The sequence below is a fragment of the Dendroctonus ponderosae genome, unplaced genomic scaffold (genome assembly GCF_020466585.1).
Source record: "Dendroctonus ponderosae isolate FM_Combo_2020 unplaced genomic scaffold, Dpon_F_20191213v2 Dpon_F_20191213_3, whole genome shotgun sequence".
Lineage (NCBI taxonomy): Eukaryota > Metazoa > Arthropoda > Insecta > Coleoptera > Curculionidae > Dendroctonus > Dendroctonus ponderosae.
This window is the reverse complement of record NW_026018508.1, coordinates 13,422,581-13,441,202: the sequence shown is the minus strand read 5'-3', so window position 1 is coordinate 13,441,202 and position 18,622 is coordinate 13,422,581. Positions and strand designations below refer to the sequence as shown.

Below are 18,622 nucleotides of genomic sequence, written 5' to 3'. Positions count from 1 at the left end.
ATTATTCATATAAATTGCTGAACTTTTTGATTTACTTGCCAATACCAATCACCTTTCAGTGGTGAAAATGGCAAGTTCTTGCTATTTTTGGGCTGCTTTTGATTTTAGAATCAAAATGAAAACAATTTCAGAGAAAAACAGTATTAACAGAGTTATAACAGAACTTTATAACTCTAAATTTTCAAATCCTTATCTTGAAAAAAAGCATCTTTTGAAAAGTTTCGTCTGTTGTCTTTCTGAATTTTGAACATTGGCACTGTGACACTTGTGCATGCGATCTAAAATATACATCCTTATTATTTGAACTTTTCAGCTCATTGATCCAAAACTTTTTGAACATTTTGCGCTAAAGTAACAACGGCTTGAAACTAGTATTTGAGGAAAATTGGCCTTATGAAACATTTTAGTTTACGTTGTCTAAAAATGCGTGTCCGTGTAGGCGGTTCGCCCCCTATCGAACACTGGGACAGTGAAAACCTATGTTTACATTTTGCTAGTAAACACGACCAAGTTCTAAGTAGATCTATTTAAATAGGTAGTTCAAAGTATTACAAACATTTTCCAGATCATCAATTATAAAAGTTCTCTTCTGGTTTTTCTGGCCATTTTCTAATTCGTTTTGATACATTCATTGGATAGAATCCAAGAGATTGAAAAATATTAAGCTTTTATAGATTGAAATTGATGATATTGTCTTAGCAAAAATGAACTTCAGGAAGTGTTGACAATTTTGGTTTTTTTTCTATTAATTGCGGATAGACTGTATAACTTATAAGCATTTCTGATTAATTAATCAGGACCATCAATGATATTAATTAACGTAATCAAACCTAGTAAAATGCTAAAGATTCCTCCACATCAACTTTTATGAGAGACCCGAGCGGAACTGAGAACCATTCCACATATGTCTTGACTTAACGATTATAAAACTGTATTGCGGTAACCGAATAATTAAAATATTCCGAACAAATTAATTATAACAGTTCGGATTTTAGAGAGCGTAGAAATCAGGCAAAACTCCAATCGCTTGAGATTTCAATCATTTTTTCGGTTCTGAATCAACTCTTTGTACAAGCGATCCACTGGCTAACATTTTTCCGAGTTATTTGCGATGCTATTCAGCGGCACAAGAAGGTGAGTGGGCCCCATGCAACGTTTTATCTTGTGAATTGCACACAATTCATTCAGAAAGAATGCTCGATTTTATAATGGAGTTTTGCGAAATATCAAAAATTCCATTATGTGAATCAATGATCTTGATGTGGAGCCGGATTAAATTATTATGGATAGTTGGGATTTATTCACATCATTTGAAAAGTTTTACTAAATGTTTATTTACAAACAGTTTTTGCAGTATTAATAAATGACTTAAAATAAACGTAAAATGTACCTAAGTTTCGACATATGAAAAAAAATCTCTCTAATTGCTGTCTAGAGAAGCTCTAGTTGACTGCTATTCAATCATATTTTTTGTACTCATGTTTGTTAAGGTTTTTGTTCAATAAAAATTTCAGAAATAATTCGTATAAAATATGTAAAATAATGAAGATTTTGCCTACATTTTTTAAGCGGAAAATATTAAATGCGAAAAAATGTCTAATGAACCAAATCATTCCAATTTCCAAACCAAATCATTCCAATTTCCAGTTAAGATGAAAAAGCAGTTTCAAAGGAAAAAAATAATCAATTTACTAAATTTTCCATTTTTAACTCCACAATTTTAGATCCCCTATCCGTGTAGATTTGAAAAATTACTTCTTAAGTTTTTCAAAGTGCACTTTCTGTGTGTTAAGAATTTGAATACTTTTGTATTTCTCAACACAGCACAGGTTTCTTCAATTTCTTTGGTTTCAAGGAAATTTACTAACTTCTGCTGGTAAATCTTTAGCCGTAAGATCCTGTTAAAACCCTCAAAAACACGTAATTTTACTTGTCTTTAATTTTTGCCTATAGCTTACATTCATCTTGGTCATATTTCCTTCTTCATTTATTAATATTTTATAATCCTGTGCCACTTGGAACTCTTCCAAGTGAACATAATTAAGAAAACACGCCATGATATTTTACCTTTACCGCCAATTATGACAACATTGATCGAAACAAGTGTAAATTTAATTTAACTACCGACACTTTCCTTTAACATCTAATTTCATTCAAAGTGGAAATGCGATTATAGCCTTAAATAACAATAAATTGCTTTTACAGCGTACAAATCTTGCTAATGCCTCGTAAATATGTATACCTTCGAAGAAAGTTTTTCCACGCTCGGTTTGTCAACAAGTTTTCAAGTCGCTGACATTTTGTCTACTACAATCACTAATGTTCCATTCAGGAGACAATTATTTCTACTTGCGTTTAGCACGATCATGACTTTGAACTAATCGACTAATCGGCTTTGAAAAACGGGTTAAGGACATAAGGTTATATTTGTTTTAAATGTGTACTTTAGCAGTCATTGATTCACAGGAAACAACGATTTTTCTGCAATTTACAATTACTAGCTACTTGTAAGATAGAACCAGTTATAATGTGTTACCTTGTTGGTTATTTTCTCCTTTAAATACTTATTTACCCACATTTCATTTCTTTTATATCCTTAAAACTGATTCTAAATGGTAATCGTTTTGGGTTTCTGTAAAATTATGTAAACGGTTTAGGTAAACAAATATTTAAAATTTTCACATTAAAGATAAACATGTCTTCATGAATTTCGACTTACGATTACAACTTCAACTCTTAAAAAACCATTTGAGTGTTTCGCTTCTTCTCTATAAATTTGTAGATCATTTTAGGCCTGGGTAACACAGTAAGAAATAACAGAAGTTTTCGTCACATTTTCACCGTTTTTTGAGCTTTTCGGGTCCTTCAATCTTTCGAGAGGCAATGCGAACAAATAAGACACTCTTTCTAAAACGAACGTTCGACTTTTTGAAAAAAATTAAAATTTTGTCAAAATGTCGACCCTCAAACTCTTATGAAGTTCAAGATTCTCAACTGATTGCAAGGCTTTGAAAGAAGCCTTTTGCTGAAGCACGGTCAGGTTTTTTCCGATCAAACTACACGATTTCATATTGAAAAAAAAGACGCAGTTAATTTTCTCACTGAAAATGAGAGGCGTAACAGCCAAACTTCGAATACTCGAATGTAGGATGGCGTTGCCTTGGACTGCTCTTATTGGTAGGAACATTTCAATATTTGTTATTGCTTAATTGCCTAAACACAATTAAGACATACCTGCGAGGAATGATATGACAAGAATTCGAGCATGTGTTTTCCATTCATTTGGCCAGGTGATTTTTAATTGGAAATTAACGTATAAATCACCCACTTTGGTTGAAGTGAAGTCATAATTTGTTCGAGCTGTCCGTAGGATGGATATTGCACCAAATGGTTTGTAACATTCTACAAGGTTGCTGAAGACGTGTTTGTTAACAGCACTTTTGCTTCTGTACAAATCTTCCTAAACGGAGATTTCACTATTTATGGCAAATTTTAACAGTTATTTAAGATTCACGTAAAAAATGTCACTCCTAACATGAAGAACTATTTTTTTGTGCCACGAAATTCACACATATTTTATATGAAGAAAAATCAATTTCCTGCAATTTTGAAAATTCAGCACTGCATTAGATTTAGTTTATTAATACTTCATTCATTATTCTATTAAACGATTCTGACTGTTGATATAAAGAAAAGTTCCTTTGTGATGAATATTTGTAATAAAACCGATGAATTTTTCGAGCTTTTATTGTCTTGAATACAGTTTCACAGAAAATTGAGTCCAAGACAGAATGCGTAACAGCAGCTAGAAAAAAATCGTGATCTAATGTAAAGTCAGCACATTTCACTCACGTCTTCCATTGAAATATTCTGATTTATGATTTCTGCACTTTTTTCGGACATAAAAGTTTCGTTTTATTTAAAAGCAATTGCTCGCATTGATTAATGCGGAGCACTACGAAAAAACTACTTTCTCTAGCTTTTAGGCTGTCATTTTAATTCGACTAACTTTGCGTCTTGGCAAAAAGTGTGAAATTAAGAATAATACAAAAAACCTGCAGAAAACCGTGAAAATATTCAGATAATGAGCGAACATTTTAAATGGCGGTTCCGTTACTAAACTAAAACTAGTTTTTACAATGGTTTTACTTCAAAGTAGTCCATCACGAACACCATTATAGAATATAATACATGCAGCATTTTTTCAATGGACTCAAATGTATAACGCCTATAGTTATTCATTTAATGGCAACAGTCCTATTATTTGATTAATACAATAACATTGCAAGTGGTTGCAAAACCAATAATAATCGTTACATAATAAGACGTCATTGAAATATTGTCGTTGTCTGAGTAAGTTACCAGTGCAATAATAACTCGCAATTGCCAGGAGAAAGATTTAGATAGAAAATATGTCATTAGTTCTTCACCAGTATGCTGGCAAACGAGTAGCTAAGTAAATTCTTCTCATAATAAACCTTGCTTAGCACATTGTTCGAGTTTATTAAATTAGCTTTTTCAACTATTCTTATCTACCGTTCCTTCGAGTATTTAAATAAGAAAGTAGACAGTTATATCACGTCATGAAAAAATCCTGTCAAGGTTCGAACAAACTACATTTTCATAGCTAACAACCTTCATATCTTCAGAGCGTTCCTTAGCTTAATCAATAAACATTAACTGAAATTTTAAAGGCCTTACTATGTTGCAAAAATTTCACACAAATTCAAAAACTTCAAATTATCAAACTAGCAAAAACAAATTGTACTTTAAGAACATTCGTCTTGAAAGCTTCTTCTTCAGCATTTTTTAGAAGTTAACCAACCGCTGCTTATTTATGTCTAAACTAGACTTTACGGCACTTAAGTAGGTTCGTTAAACTCCAATAAAAAGAATATTATTAGACCTGCAAATAAATCTCGAAGAAGTTTTTCTACTCTGGCTGAACAGAGCTACTAAGATAGTTATGAAATAATTAAATTTAATAAACCCACACAAATAAAGTAACGTGCACAAAACAAACGGATCGACCAGTATTACATTAATTCTGCAGAATCCGGCTTAATTATTGGATTTTCTATAACGAGAAACCCGCAGTTCAGTAATCAAAACCGCAAAAATACCTGTTTCATATAATCGGTAGTGGTGAAATCTGCAAATCAACCTAAGACACAAACACCAGAAATTGATGGTTATTTTATTACGTTTTTCTAAACGGGGCTTTTGTTGAAGAACTTTTGAAACTGAAAGATTTCGCTTAATAATAATTTTCTTCCATGAAAAAAAATCGCTATGTTCATAATCAATTTTTTGTTATTAATTTGTTCCAGTATCAAATCTAGATTTTATAGCAATCTAAATTACAAAAAATACAGACAATTGTTTTTTTCCTAGGGTTTCGCAAGCACAAGTGGCTTGTATCTTCAGAAGTGGGTTTTTTCCAAGTGCGCGAAAACCTAACTTTTTTGATAAAACTGCAATGGTTTTGTTACCAAAAGCAAACATAAAAAAAAATATACGCACTCTTCAGCAACCGTTTCGAAGTATTTTATATATTATTTTCGCTTTCTATGCCTTCTAAGAATACGTTTCAAATTATTATATTCTTTGTGTGTATTTTCCTGACTGTATTTTAACTTAATTCAAAATAAATTCCTGAGTTCCAGTCAATTTTATTGTTTACCATTTAAAATGTTACAAAAACGTTTCGGTGTTTTTCTCCACCATCATCAGTTTGTCTTCACATTTGGCAAGCCATTGATATGCCTTTGAAATAACGAAATTTAATATATTTGGTATTAAATTTCAAATAAGGCTCCGATTGGGAACGCACAATATGCACAAGCAAATAATTTTCAACACACTGTGATGAGAAGAAAACAAACAGGAAGAAGGCGATACTTAATACTTAAAATGAGGATGCACAATTCCTATGACGTCCTAAGTATTCAGTTACATATTTTTTGGTGCGTTACACTCGGTGGCCAGCCAAGTGCGGTTTTTGTGTCAATTCTTCTCGTTTATTTTGCCACAAAACAAGAACCAGCATTTGCTATACGGTGTGTGTGCTCTAATGAAGCATATTAAAATAATTACTTTACAAACACCATCATTTACAAGCTAGTTTTTTCCATATGAGCGTGGCGAAATATCTTTTGAAAGACTGATGGGCAAACGGTATTGCGTCAACCGTTCAAATGTTAAAAGTTACATCGATTTACCTCTCATATTAATCACTTTTCCGTGTTTCTTGAAATCGTGATAATTCCATTCGTATTTCACTACTTTATGGTATTCACATTCTGGTGGTTTAAGCGCTCCACTACTTACCTGAAACAAAAGTTTAACAGTTTTATTGTGCATTCTTTATGCTATTAGATGAATATGCAAGTAAGGTACAAAAGGAAAATTGGCAACTATATGGGGTTCGTTTCACTCTTTTCACTGGTTAATTGCAGATTTTTGATTTCGATACAATCTCGCTTTTTTCGGTTTTTTTTATCCGATCTCCGATCGAACTGTCGACATTTTTGCTTTTTCAGCTTAATGCATAGTTTACAACGTAAGAAACTCCTCTATATACAGTCTGGAGTTTCTCTTTGATGAGTGACCACTCAAATCCGTTTAAACTGGGCCAACATTTTCAATCATTTTTAGCGATCCTCAGTACAGCAAAATTGTATTGCCAGCCTTAAGAAATCGAAATTTTAAATCTCAATTGCAAACATTTAAACTGAAAGAAACCTATTTAAACACTGACAGTAACCAACATTTGCTTTGCATAGTAATATTTATTAATTGATATTTTGCAATAATTTAACTAGCGTGCAGCAGGAAACATGCAAATAGACTGTTTTTGAGCGTGCAAAATAATAATTTAAATGCCCTGTAGCTTCTAGTCAATGAAAGTGCTGTTACTGTGTGTGTTAGTTAATAAATGTAATACCGCGAACCACTAAAATTGTTCCCGGTAAATTCCGTTGAAAATTAATAATCGTATACATAAATCTTAAGCAGACATAAAGTGGAGCACTTAGTGCAAGAATTCAGCTTTTAAAATATAACAAATTTGCATATATAAACCACATTTTTTATAATGAAATAAACAATTGTAACCAAATGTGTTAACTAAACTGCCCAACACAATGAACGTTACACTCCCAAATTCGCCCGAACTTTGGAAGTGAATAAATTCTGATTGCTTCAAGCGATTTATTGTCTGTTTGAATCGTCATTGAGCCCCATTTGTTTTTGGTTGTCCATGTTTTGGTAAAAAATAAATTTTCTACAGTGCGGCAAATGAAAAAATGCGGAATTCCGAAAAGTTAAGTTCTTGTGTTACTAGTTGGAGAAAAATTAGTTTTTTTTGCATCTTAACACCAAAAGTTTCAATACAAACATCATGCCCCATCAACCCGATATTGATTTTTCTTCTGAACTCGACTGCCAAGTTTTAGCTGCAACATGAACCTGATATTTTGCTAACCAGCTCAGTTCAAACGACTATAATTATCACACTAATATCAAAAAGTTCATTGTTTAAGAGATATTAGGGTTATTTTAATTCCTGTCGTGTTGAAATGCAAAAAACCCGCTTTAATGGCCAGCTGAGAGCATGGGAAACTTTCACCAGTTTTTCGTTCTTTCATTTGCTACCCTGTAGAAAATTTGTCTGAACCACAAATTTTTTGAAAATCTCCGCACTAACCGGAAAAGAATTGCACTAAATAGCGCTTCAAACAGAAACAGAATCGCTCACAGCAAACATAACTTATCCAAATCCAAAGTTGGCCCGAATTTGCAGTGTAACGTTGATTTTGTTGAGCAGTTCAGTTTAATTTGAATAACAAAATCGCACACAATTAGAGAAATAAAATAAACTAATGCAAAAGTTAAGTAGTTGAATATTCAAGTAATTTATTAAGAAATCGGGAAATAAAAACATTTCCAACACACTCTATGAGCTGATTTATCTGAGCAATAAAAATAAATTTAAATGTGTGAAGAACTTTACTACTTCCGGCAACATTTTCAGAAAACGCCCACCCTAAAAATACTCGAGAAGCATTAATTTACTGCTACTCATGAATGAAGCAAACTAAAAAAGCATCTAAAACAGTTTAGATTGTTGGTCAACAATCGTACAGAGAAAGGGACCCAATTCAATCAATTTCAATATTCTGAAACCATAATTACCAACAAACCCATATATTACCATAATCCAACCAGTTGCTGGGTTCAGGTAGGTACATGTGTAATGAAAAAGTCGAACAAAAACTATTGCCTTATAAGCTCGTTACATGTTGTTATTAAGTTCCTTTATTGACTCAATTATTATTGCCTTGCATATATCATTTTGTTGCTAAATCGAGTCAATTTCGAACAATGCGGTCTAGATAATGGAAACCATTGCGTCTAGTTAGTTTCTTGACCAGCGGCAATTCCGTGGCTATGTTTTTGTTAATGTTTATTTAGATAGTTGGCCCATTACTTTGAAAAATCTAATTATCAGGTTTGCAACCATTAGTGCTGGAAATATGATTTACACAAAATTCGAGACATTATTTATGTAAATTATTACTTAACTAGCGCCTTATTGATTTATGTTGCTAATAGTTTAATTACATAGTTCCTTAAGCCTTTCAAAGAGCCTTCTACTTGACACATAAATTCATTAGGCCACTGAATGATTCCAGGTTACATTAAAGTGCTTTCTATTTGAATTCCTCTGACATCTTGCACCAATTTAAATGGCAAAAACCGTTGTTCGAACGTGTGGAATTTCGTATTGAGCAACGTTTTCTAGATCGCATTCGTGAACGGATTTTTTCTCGTCAAATTTGCACTCCAGGTCTCGACTTGCATGTGTTGGATAACCAGGTAAATCACCATTTTCGTCATGTAATACAAGCATGCTTTCCATGTAATGTAGACAACACATCGAATAAACAACATACTTGTTTAATTTAAAATTAAATTTATTAATTATTGAAATTAATAAGAAATAATAATTGAGAAAAACAACTTACAAGCTCTCAATGGATCCGATTAAGAAGAAGAATAAATTTGTGAGACTGCGTCTATTTTACAGCACAAATAGATTACTTAATGTTGTTTTCAAGCTCGTTGACTGCCCAAATTGGGCTCAAGATGAATCTCTTGTGAAATGTAGAGGATTAAATGTTCTGAAAACACTGCAAAGACGCTAGTTACATCACACAGATCTAGACACAACTTTTTGGTCTCGCATTGTTAACTTTTTTCTTTTTGGCCCGATTTTCAGAATCTACAGCTCATATTGAAGCTAGACCTTCGATAAGTCGATTTAAGATCTTCACTTTAATTGAAAGCTTATGTTTAATGCAACCCTGTATATTAAATGTTGGCCTATGAAGTTTTAGCTTCAACATGAGCTTGATTGATTTTGAAAATTTTGATAATTGAACCAAAAGAAAAATGTTGCTTAAAATTGGCCCAAAATGTTGACTTTCTAATATCACTTTATAAATAGTTAAAAAGATAGGATTGAGAAATTTGATCGATCTTTAGGCTTTTAGTGTTGAAATTTTAAGAAAAGTGTTTTTGTTCGGCTGCGAGCATATCAAACTTTTTTGAAATATTTTGCCTTGTTTCATTTTCCACCCGGTAGAAAGTACGAAACTTTAGCAAAAACCCGGGCTGGCATAAAACGAATCTACGTAAATAATGCTTCAAGCAGAAAATTTATCCAGTTCCAAATTTAGGGTAAATAATTTCCAAATGTAAAAGTTTTAAGTTACAAACTTTCTTTTGGTTAATTATTTTTCTGTGCTATTTTTTGAGAAAAATGCAAACGCCTGAAAGGCGGCAAAATAAAGTGTGAGAACTTAAAAAGTGTGAAAATGTTAAAAAACTGACTTTTTTAGCTTCTAAGAGCTGATAAATGCAAATCACTTTTAATAACTTTCGGAAAGTTAAATAAATAGTTTGTCTAAGGAGCTGACAGTTTTGCAGATGCACAAACTAAGAATAATGAAAACATCCGAATTTGCAAATTACTTTTAGTTACCCAACTACTTTTATGCGTTATCCCATAATTATTTTCAATTTTCTATCTCATTTTTATCCATTTCGTTGCTGCACATTCTGCTTGGGCTTGACTGGTTCCAAGCTGTACCAATATTTCAACTGCACATTACAGCTTTAAATTATCTTCAAATCTTAATTCAATCTACAAAATCTGCTTCACTCATTATTTCTTGCAAACCTTTTAATAGAACGAAAAGCGAAATTGTCTGACCTCTGTGGTAGCTTCAAGCCATTTCTTCAGCTGGGTTTATTTGGTATGGTTGCTAATGTAACGGGTTATCTAACTTTTGGTATTTAACTTCGAGAATCTAGAGTTTTTGCTTAATTATCTGCACTCGCATTGGCCAATTATCAGTTTCGAAATAAGGTCAATGATTTACTTGGGGTTTCGTTCAGACAATGAGGCCAACAAAAAGTGCACCCATTTTTAACATATTTGCAAAAAAACATAACAACTGCACTCAAGATTATTTTGATTCGGTCAATTCCTGAATATGTGTTCTCTTGCAGCTCTAGTTTTCAGCAGAAATTGTGTGACAATTTCCATTTGGCCTGGCAAACTTGTCATACGCAACAATCCGATGTAAAAGTCCTTTTTTCCGGTCACATGTTTATGCTTTTTAAATTTCGGTCTCTTAATTTACACTTTCAAGCCGCACACTGCCTATTTTTATCCGGATATCGAATCGACTTTGAGTATACGGTATATAATTGATATCAAAAATGTTGTTTTTTTTAATTAGTAAACTTTCAGCAAAACATTTATTAAATTGCTAATATGTTCTGACAATACACTCGCGGATTAACTCAATCTAGCTTTTTGTCGAATCTTTGATATGGTTTAACCAATTGGCAACAAAGAAAGAGAAATCCATTTCAATCGTAAAAAATAAACAATGGATATAAGCAACAATCACTTGGATTAATAGCGGGTAAAAAAGAAAAAACTCCCTTTCTGCTTAATTCCACTAAGAATGATTCCATAACGTAAAGTGCATTCTCAAATACGTAATTGCAAAAATACTACTCACTTTTTTCCTATGAACAAAATTCCGATTAAGTACACATGTCGAACACTAAAGTTCAATTAAAGGTACTGGTAAAAAGCAAAGAAAATATTTTTTTGCCTATACATGAGCAATTGTACAATTCAAAATAGTACAATTAATCACACAATCGAGATTGAAAAATGTTTATGAGATTCCTCAGTTATTGCCACTGTCTCATTAAATTATTTCCATATTATTCAGAATGTGGGTTGCTAGATCGGTTTGATTCAAAAGGCCCATGTTATGCAAGAAACCATAATTAAGTGCAAATGCATTCCAAACGCTCAATACAATTGGAAACCTTTTATTTCTCAATTCTTATACATCTTTGCAAATCCCTAAATTTAGCATTTACATCAAATTAAAAGTATACTGATTGACTGACAAAATGGTGTTAAATTTGATCTTTTTAAGTATACGTCAAACGATCTTCGTCGAATCGTATAGTTGTTTCTGAAAAAAGTTTCATGTCTTGAGAAATGAAAATACTGTAGATGTTTATGAGAGCTACTGGTGATTTTTTCGGGTTGTGGCCCGAAAAACTGTCCAGTCTTGGAGACTTTACTTGGGGCATCCTGTATGTAATATGTGAGCTCAATAAACCACTTTTTCATCGAATTGAACGAAAGCACTTGAAGCATATAAAATAGAACATTAACATTTTTTCTACCTTTTTTCCAATAAAAACCAAGCGCTTTCTCTATGATAAACGGTCATTACGGAATCAACATTTGGCTCCTAATAATAAATAATTATAAGGTGCACACATGTTATTGTATCGTGATATTAAGTCCGCTTTTATAACCATTGCATTTCACTTCATTCAAATTCGCGAAGGCATTTTCAGTCACATGTCTTGAGCAATTGGAAGTCATTTTTTCATATAAATATAAATCTATGGCTGGATTATTATGGCCATTAACATACTTGTTTGATATACTTTTGAGTTTTGTATGAAGCGCTGGCACTTTCTACCAGCTACCTGGCAAATTTATGCTTAACAGACTTTTGTACGTGCTTGTGTTATGGTCTTAATTAATAGCGTGTAAAGTGCCATGTAAAGATGGGGAAACCATCAGGTTATTCTTCTGGTCTTAATATAGGCCTATGCACGTATTGCTTACTACAATTAAGCAGAAATGAAATGTAACTAAAATGTACGCAAAATCTCCTCTATTAGACCAAATAGTCGCCGTTTGCGTATAATTTCGAACATGTCCTATGAAGTCTTTCTTATTTATGCATGGAAAGATTTCTGAGAATGAAGCTGTTGCTAATTGTACAACATTAATTGCACATATTCACAGATGTATTTAAAACTTTAAAACAAACAATTATCAATTTATCCAATTACAACATTTTCTTGTCCTGTTCATTTGTGTTCCTAGCCATGCTCTTAAGTATCCGAGGACATTTATGGCATTCGAGTTTCGATATTTCCTAGTCGTGCAGATTAATCAAAACGATAGCCAACCCAAAAATCGATAAATACGATAATTAGCTTCCATTCCCTTTAATTGGCTAAATAAATCTCACAAAGCACGTTCTAATTTGCATTTTATTCAGAATATTCACTTTCCAAATTAGTAGTAGTCGTATCTTCCATCAAGCACACTAAATTAAAACAGCAACTTCGGATTGGATAAACTTAGAAAACCCGCATGATAAATTTGTTTTTGCGTTATGCCCGTGATTTTGTGCTCGGTATTATTTGCGTATTTGCGGAGAAATCATATGGATGCAACAAAGAGAAGTATGGTAACCATGCATAGCTAATGATCGTTAATAAATGAGTTATTCGACGTGGTAAAGGTTAGCGATTACGTAAAATTGCATTGCAGTAGAGCCACGCAGGACTGCTTAAAAGTTGTTGGGTTTTCGACTCATTCCCCAGGCGATTCTTCCAAACGAAAGACTGTAATTGAGCAAGTTATGCAATTGTGCCTTTAGGGATTATGCAACTGTGGTCTAATGCAATTGAAGTATATTGAAACGTAAAAAGGTCTGTCGGGAATAACTAAATTCGATGTCTAGATTATTTTTATGCTTGCAAGTACTTTCTTCGGAATGGGGATATTTTGAAAAAGTCTTTTGTGATAATAATTATGAGTCTTAATGACCAAAAACCAACTGTTAACTGCTTATTACATAAGAAACCACCATTATCCAGATCACTTAATTCTCCATGTGCTCAACTTTCAATCCAAGACAATGCAAAGATTAATAACTTTTCTGGTCTAATTTCTCGTTTTTTTTTAATTCAATTAAATTAAATTTCTCCCATCGATCTGATATTGGAGTTATTGTGGACATTTGAGGAAATTAATCCGCAGAACAACAACATTATAGCGGGTGTCCCGTTCGACAAACGACACGGAAACAGGATCTAGATTAATGACTTTCAGCTTATAAGAACAATCGTATCGCAGATGTTCTTAAGCCGTAAATCTCACCTCAGACGACAACAAAGTTGAAGAAAGTAGCGTTTCATATTATTCAAAATGAGATTCGAATTGACATTTTGCATTTAATATCAATAACTATTTTAGTCGAGTTCAGTTTTTGTTAAGAATTTGCATTACTTAGAAAGTTTCCTGGTTTTCTCCGGCGAACGACAGGAAACAAAACACGTGTTTATCTGGTAAATGTTGATGTATTTGTCACAGAAACTTAGAAATGTATTGGAGGTTTCTATAACATTTGAGCATTCGCCTCCGTACATATAAGATAATTTTGAATTTGATTTTTTCCGAATGGTACTGCACCTGGATACTATTGTAAATTTTCGCATAAAAGGCGAAATTTTTTACCCGGTTTCTACAATTTTACACGGTTTTGTTGTTACCTTGTGGGCCGTTTCTTAAAAACCCCTTGAGACCCCCATACTCCGGTCATTATTCTCACGAGATCTTTTGCATTTTGGCTTCTAAACAGAGAAAAACTGGAAATTTTCTCAAAATGTCTTAAATTTTACATCATTTTCAGCTCATGGACGCGAGGAATGCATCGAACTCATTCATTCATGCTAGAAGTTTCAGATATAATGCACTCTTACCTTGGTCACCCTGTAGAATGCTCTTGTTTTCCAATATACCGGGTCTCAATTTGAAAGCTTCCCATCCTTAATGTCCCGCCAACAATTTACGTCACAAAAATCGTCAACATTTCCTTTACAATCGCTATTTTTCTAGTTTAAAATCACATTTTCGCGTTCTTCAATCCTTCGAGAGGCAATTCCAACAAATAAGAAACTTTTTCCAAAACGGACGTGTAAAAACCGGCTCATTGAAAACTTCAATTGCAGTAAATATTGCTTTACTGACAACTGATTTTAAAGATGTGTTTATATTGACGGGTTGTCATGGTATCGTCTTGTATTCAACGAGTCGACAAGCGATTGGTCGATCAGGTTTACCTACGTATTTCCGGAATAGCACGTCAACAGGACGGTTTCTAGGCAATGAAGGTTGTTGATTTCTGCGAAAGGGGAAAAGTACCGATTTTATGCGGAAAATATTCCTTGTGGAAGAAATTAATTATTGACTAATGGGTAAGAGTGAAATTTTGATTTTTGGCCCAAATTTTTCTAAGGGTGGAGTTCGACTTTTTGAAAAAAAAAAATCTCAAAATGTCTTGAATTTTGCTCAATTTTCAGCTGACGACGCGCGGAATGCATCGAACTCATTAAAAAACATCTAGAAGTTTCACATTTCAAAAATTAGTTATGAAGGAACGAGCAGCTGGAATAAAACTAAATTTATTTCTCAGATAAACACAATCTTCCATTATCGACTGCTGAGATGAAAGAAAAAACTGAAGATTTGGATCCACCAGAATATTTAATTTTTGCTTCAAATCGCCTAAAACTCCATTAACAGTTCAAATATTTTACAAACAGAAGCGTTGGAGGAACAGTTGGGTCGATAACAAAATTTCTTAGATACTTTTTGGGCATGGAAAGCGAGCGAATCGCGACACTAAATATTCTCATTTGTCCGACACAAATAATTCGTATTTAAATAACTCGGTCAGTAGGAAGGAACATCTTATGGTCACACCTTTAATTTCAACATACCGTATGTAACCTATTGTCTCACCCACACCCATTACAATACTGTTATGGACACTGAAACCCAGTAATCTTCGAAGCCTGACCAATTTTTTCAACATTTATTTCCATTCGGCTTTCATTTCCAATTCTGCGAATCGCTCGCTCTGATTTAAATCACTTAGTTTACAAGCTGACCGCATGCCATTTTTTGTATCAAATTGTTCAGTGATTCTTCCAGATTTTAAACAAAATGGTTTTATTTATGGCTTATTATAAGTGTCTACCAGTCTCAAGCCTTTTCTGGTTATGCAACGGAAATGCTCTTTTCAAAGTTATTGGAACTTTTAAAACTGCATGTCGCAACTTTTACCTTCCTGGTATAAAGCGCTAATTAAATAATATTCGTATGTTATTTCTGACTTAATAAATGCAATTAGCTTTGTTTCTAATGCTCGTATAGCATAAGGCAAAATGAGAAATGTTACATAATTGTAATTACCTAGTTTGAATATGTTGCTGAATCAAATAAGGTTGAACCAGATATAGAACCAATCATAGAAATGAGCGAGAGTTATCTATATTTCTATTAGTTTCTTTTTGTTTAAAAAAAAAATTTACATCAATTTGCAAACAGTAAACTTCTAGAAGACGCGATTTTCAAACTGAAGCTGCCTGATTTTTTTCAATTGAACATTCCTTGAAGCACTTAGCATTGTTACAAGTCATTATAGTACAGTAAGAACGGCACCTGGCGAATTCAACGTCAATAATCTTTCATATCAAGCGTAACTCTCGTTTCCATTCCACAAATCCATAATACAGAGGTTATTAGGTGCCTTCTTGACCGCCTGCGGTACCATTCTTTCTTGGTTCTACACAATCATTAGTCTCGGTACATTGCTGAATATCGACAAGAACCGAGAGCTAGAGAAAATGACTATGATAAAAAGAACGTTGGCTTCTTGGGCGAAGGATAATTGTGAGCAATAGCAGAATTGCATTTTTGGTAGAACTAGTAGCTGAAATGTTTAATAAGAGCTGAATCTAAACTCTTAAAAAATCAAAATGAATTTACTTCCAACAGCAAAAACTCGTCGCTTTGTTACATTTATTTTATTGTAAGTTACTGAGAAAGCCCATTACTATAACTGAACGCACCACAAATGGTTCATAAAGTACTCCAAGTACCGCTATTGGTACGCTTTAGCTGGATGATTATTTATTTCAGTTCGTTTGAAGAAGTGGGTCGGTTTTTGTATTAAGCACTGATGTGCGTGTCGTGATTTTGCTTGTCATCTAAATACCATAAAATAGAAAATATTGATCGATTTGAATCGTCATTTAACATCAACTCACAGAAACCGGGCTGAGACTGTTCACCATACAAATCGATGCAAATGTTTTAAAAAATTACAACTACTCAAAGTTTATTCATTGGAAAAAATTGGCATTTTTTGTCGAATTTTTTTTGTAACACTGTGTTAAGTTGCGCTATTGAGTTGTTGCCGCTCTCTGAGTTACCGAGTTATAACTCGTCAGTTAATGAGTTATAATTCATTCCATTTTTCAGGTCATCAACATTTTTCAAAGTACAAAGTAGTAACGTTTTACTACTTTGTTCAAACAACTCAAAAAAGTCATTTAGATTTTTTTGCATAAAAAATTCAGTTTGCCAGGATTTTACAGTAAAGCGTAGCGGTTTTCAAAGTTCAAAACAATGATTATAAACTTTCGGTTTTTCAGTTCGGGGAAATATTTTTGGAAAAAATCCAGAAATAGTTATTACGGTTTTCTACATAACTCGAAGCTGCACAAAGTTTTCCAAACATTTTTGCTAAGCGGTTAAGGAGGCGAGTGTTCCAATAAAATTTATCTTATAATTCTTCACAGAAGATTGTCAGTATTTCAAGTAAAACTAAAAAATTATGCGTTTTTGCGTAGAAGGAATTGCTTAATAGAAACTTTGTTAAAACTGGAATGACCTGAAAATTTAAAGAAACTTTAAATATTTTCAGAGCGATGCAGCGAATTTTTCAAATAATTTTTGGTAAACTTTTGCTCCCTGGCAATTTTTTCCAGATAATCTTAATTACTTTCGGTAAAAAACTGAATAAAATTATTTGGTTTTTGTGCCAAATTCGAAGCTGAAAAGGATTTTCTAAAGTTCCCTGCAAACCAATGAATGAGACGAATTTTGTCGCAAACTTAATTTTGTCATTTTTGGCTGAAAAGACCCCATTAAGGAAATCATCAGAAAATAATGGTTTTTTGCGTTTTCGATTAAAAACTTTTAAGTTTGTGATCGATTTTGGAAAAAACTTTAATGGTTTTCGGGGAAAAACGGGAAGAATTTATTTTCGTTTTTGTCTCGAATTCGGGACTGGAAAAAGTTTTTGTAAAATTTTTACAAAGCTATAAATTGATCGTGTAATTTTTCTCGTAAACGGTTTCCAGATCGTCAGTATTTTCAAGTGAAACTCCACAAAATTGGGCGTTTTTGAGTAGAAAGTAAAGCCCAAAAAAATTCAGTCAAACCTAAAAAAAACACATTTTTTTAACAAACTCTACAGTCTTCAGAGAAATGCGGTGACGAGATTTCCAAATAATCTTGTTATAAGCTTTCCTTCTGTTCGTCTTTTAATAGAAAATGATTTGATTTTTGTTTCAAATTCGACGCTGGAAAGGGATTTCAAAAGTTTTTACAAAGCGACCAAGGAATCGAAATTTATTTCATAATTTTCCACGGAAAATACGTTAAGTTTGGCAGCATTTTTGAGTGAAACTTTGGAAAATTGAGCATTTAGAAGAAAGAGTAACTTGGCTAAAACTGGAAAATTCTGAAATTTTGACTCAACACATCATTAGGTGTAAAATGACAAAATTATAACACAGGAAGTAAATGTTTTCGCAGATTTACATAATGAGACATTTAGGCAAATTAGCATATCAGCTTTATTTTAATTGAATAAAAAAATGACCTTAACTTAGATCTTAATCACCACATAGAAACATTTTACTTTTTAATTACTAAATACTGCTTATTAATATTGTTTGGAATATCCGACAAACTTTGATCAATGAACAATGGAAAACGACTAAATTGGGTTGTTTCTACTCGATTGAGTTTGTTCCGGTTATGAAGTAAGAATCCGGAATCAAAAGTTATTTTATTAATTCGGGTCTAAGAAAGTTCGACTGCGAATAAATGGATTCAGATTTCTATATACATTTAATTAATTATTGATAATAAATTTTAATGAAATTAATGGGTTTTTCGGGTTTTTAGGCCGAATTAATTCTCGTCGTTTGTTAGAATTTCTTCCTGACGTTTCGCAAGCACGAGTGGCTTGCATCGTCAGAAGTGGTTTGCTTGAACGCTTACACTGTTCTCATCAGAACCCGTTCAGTTCTGCGGAAGAACTGAACGGGTTCTGAACGGGTGAAGATGCAAGCC

General features: G+C 32.9%; 2 long non-coding RNA genes across 2 annotated transcripts; one reads left to right on the top strand and one right to left on the bottom strand.

Annotated features, from left to right (window-relative positions):
* Positions 1-13,750: 13,750 nt before the first annotated feature.
* On the bottom strand, positions 13,751-14,468 carry LOC125503935. The gene is made up of 2 exons (XR_007281177.1): positions 14,173-14,468; positions 13,751-14,043 (listed from the first exon to the last, which is right to left on the bottom strand). It is a non-coding gene; the product is annotated as an uncharacterized LOC125503935 (long non-coding RNA).
* A 64-nt stretch (positions 14,469-14,532) lies between these two features.
* LOC125503936 lies at positions 14,533-15,663 on the top strand. The gene is made up of 2 exons (XR_007281178.1): positions 14,533-14,667; positions 14,886-15,663. It is a non-coding gene; the product is annotated as an uncharacterized LOC125503936 (long non-coding RNA).
* The last annotated feature ends 2,959 nt before the right edge of the window (positions 15,664-18,622 follow it).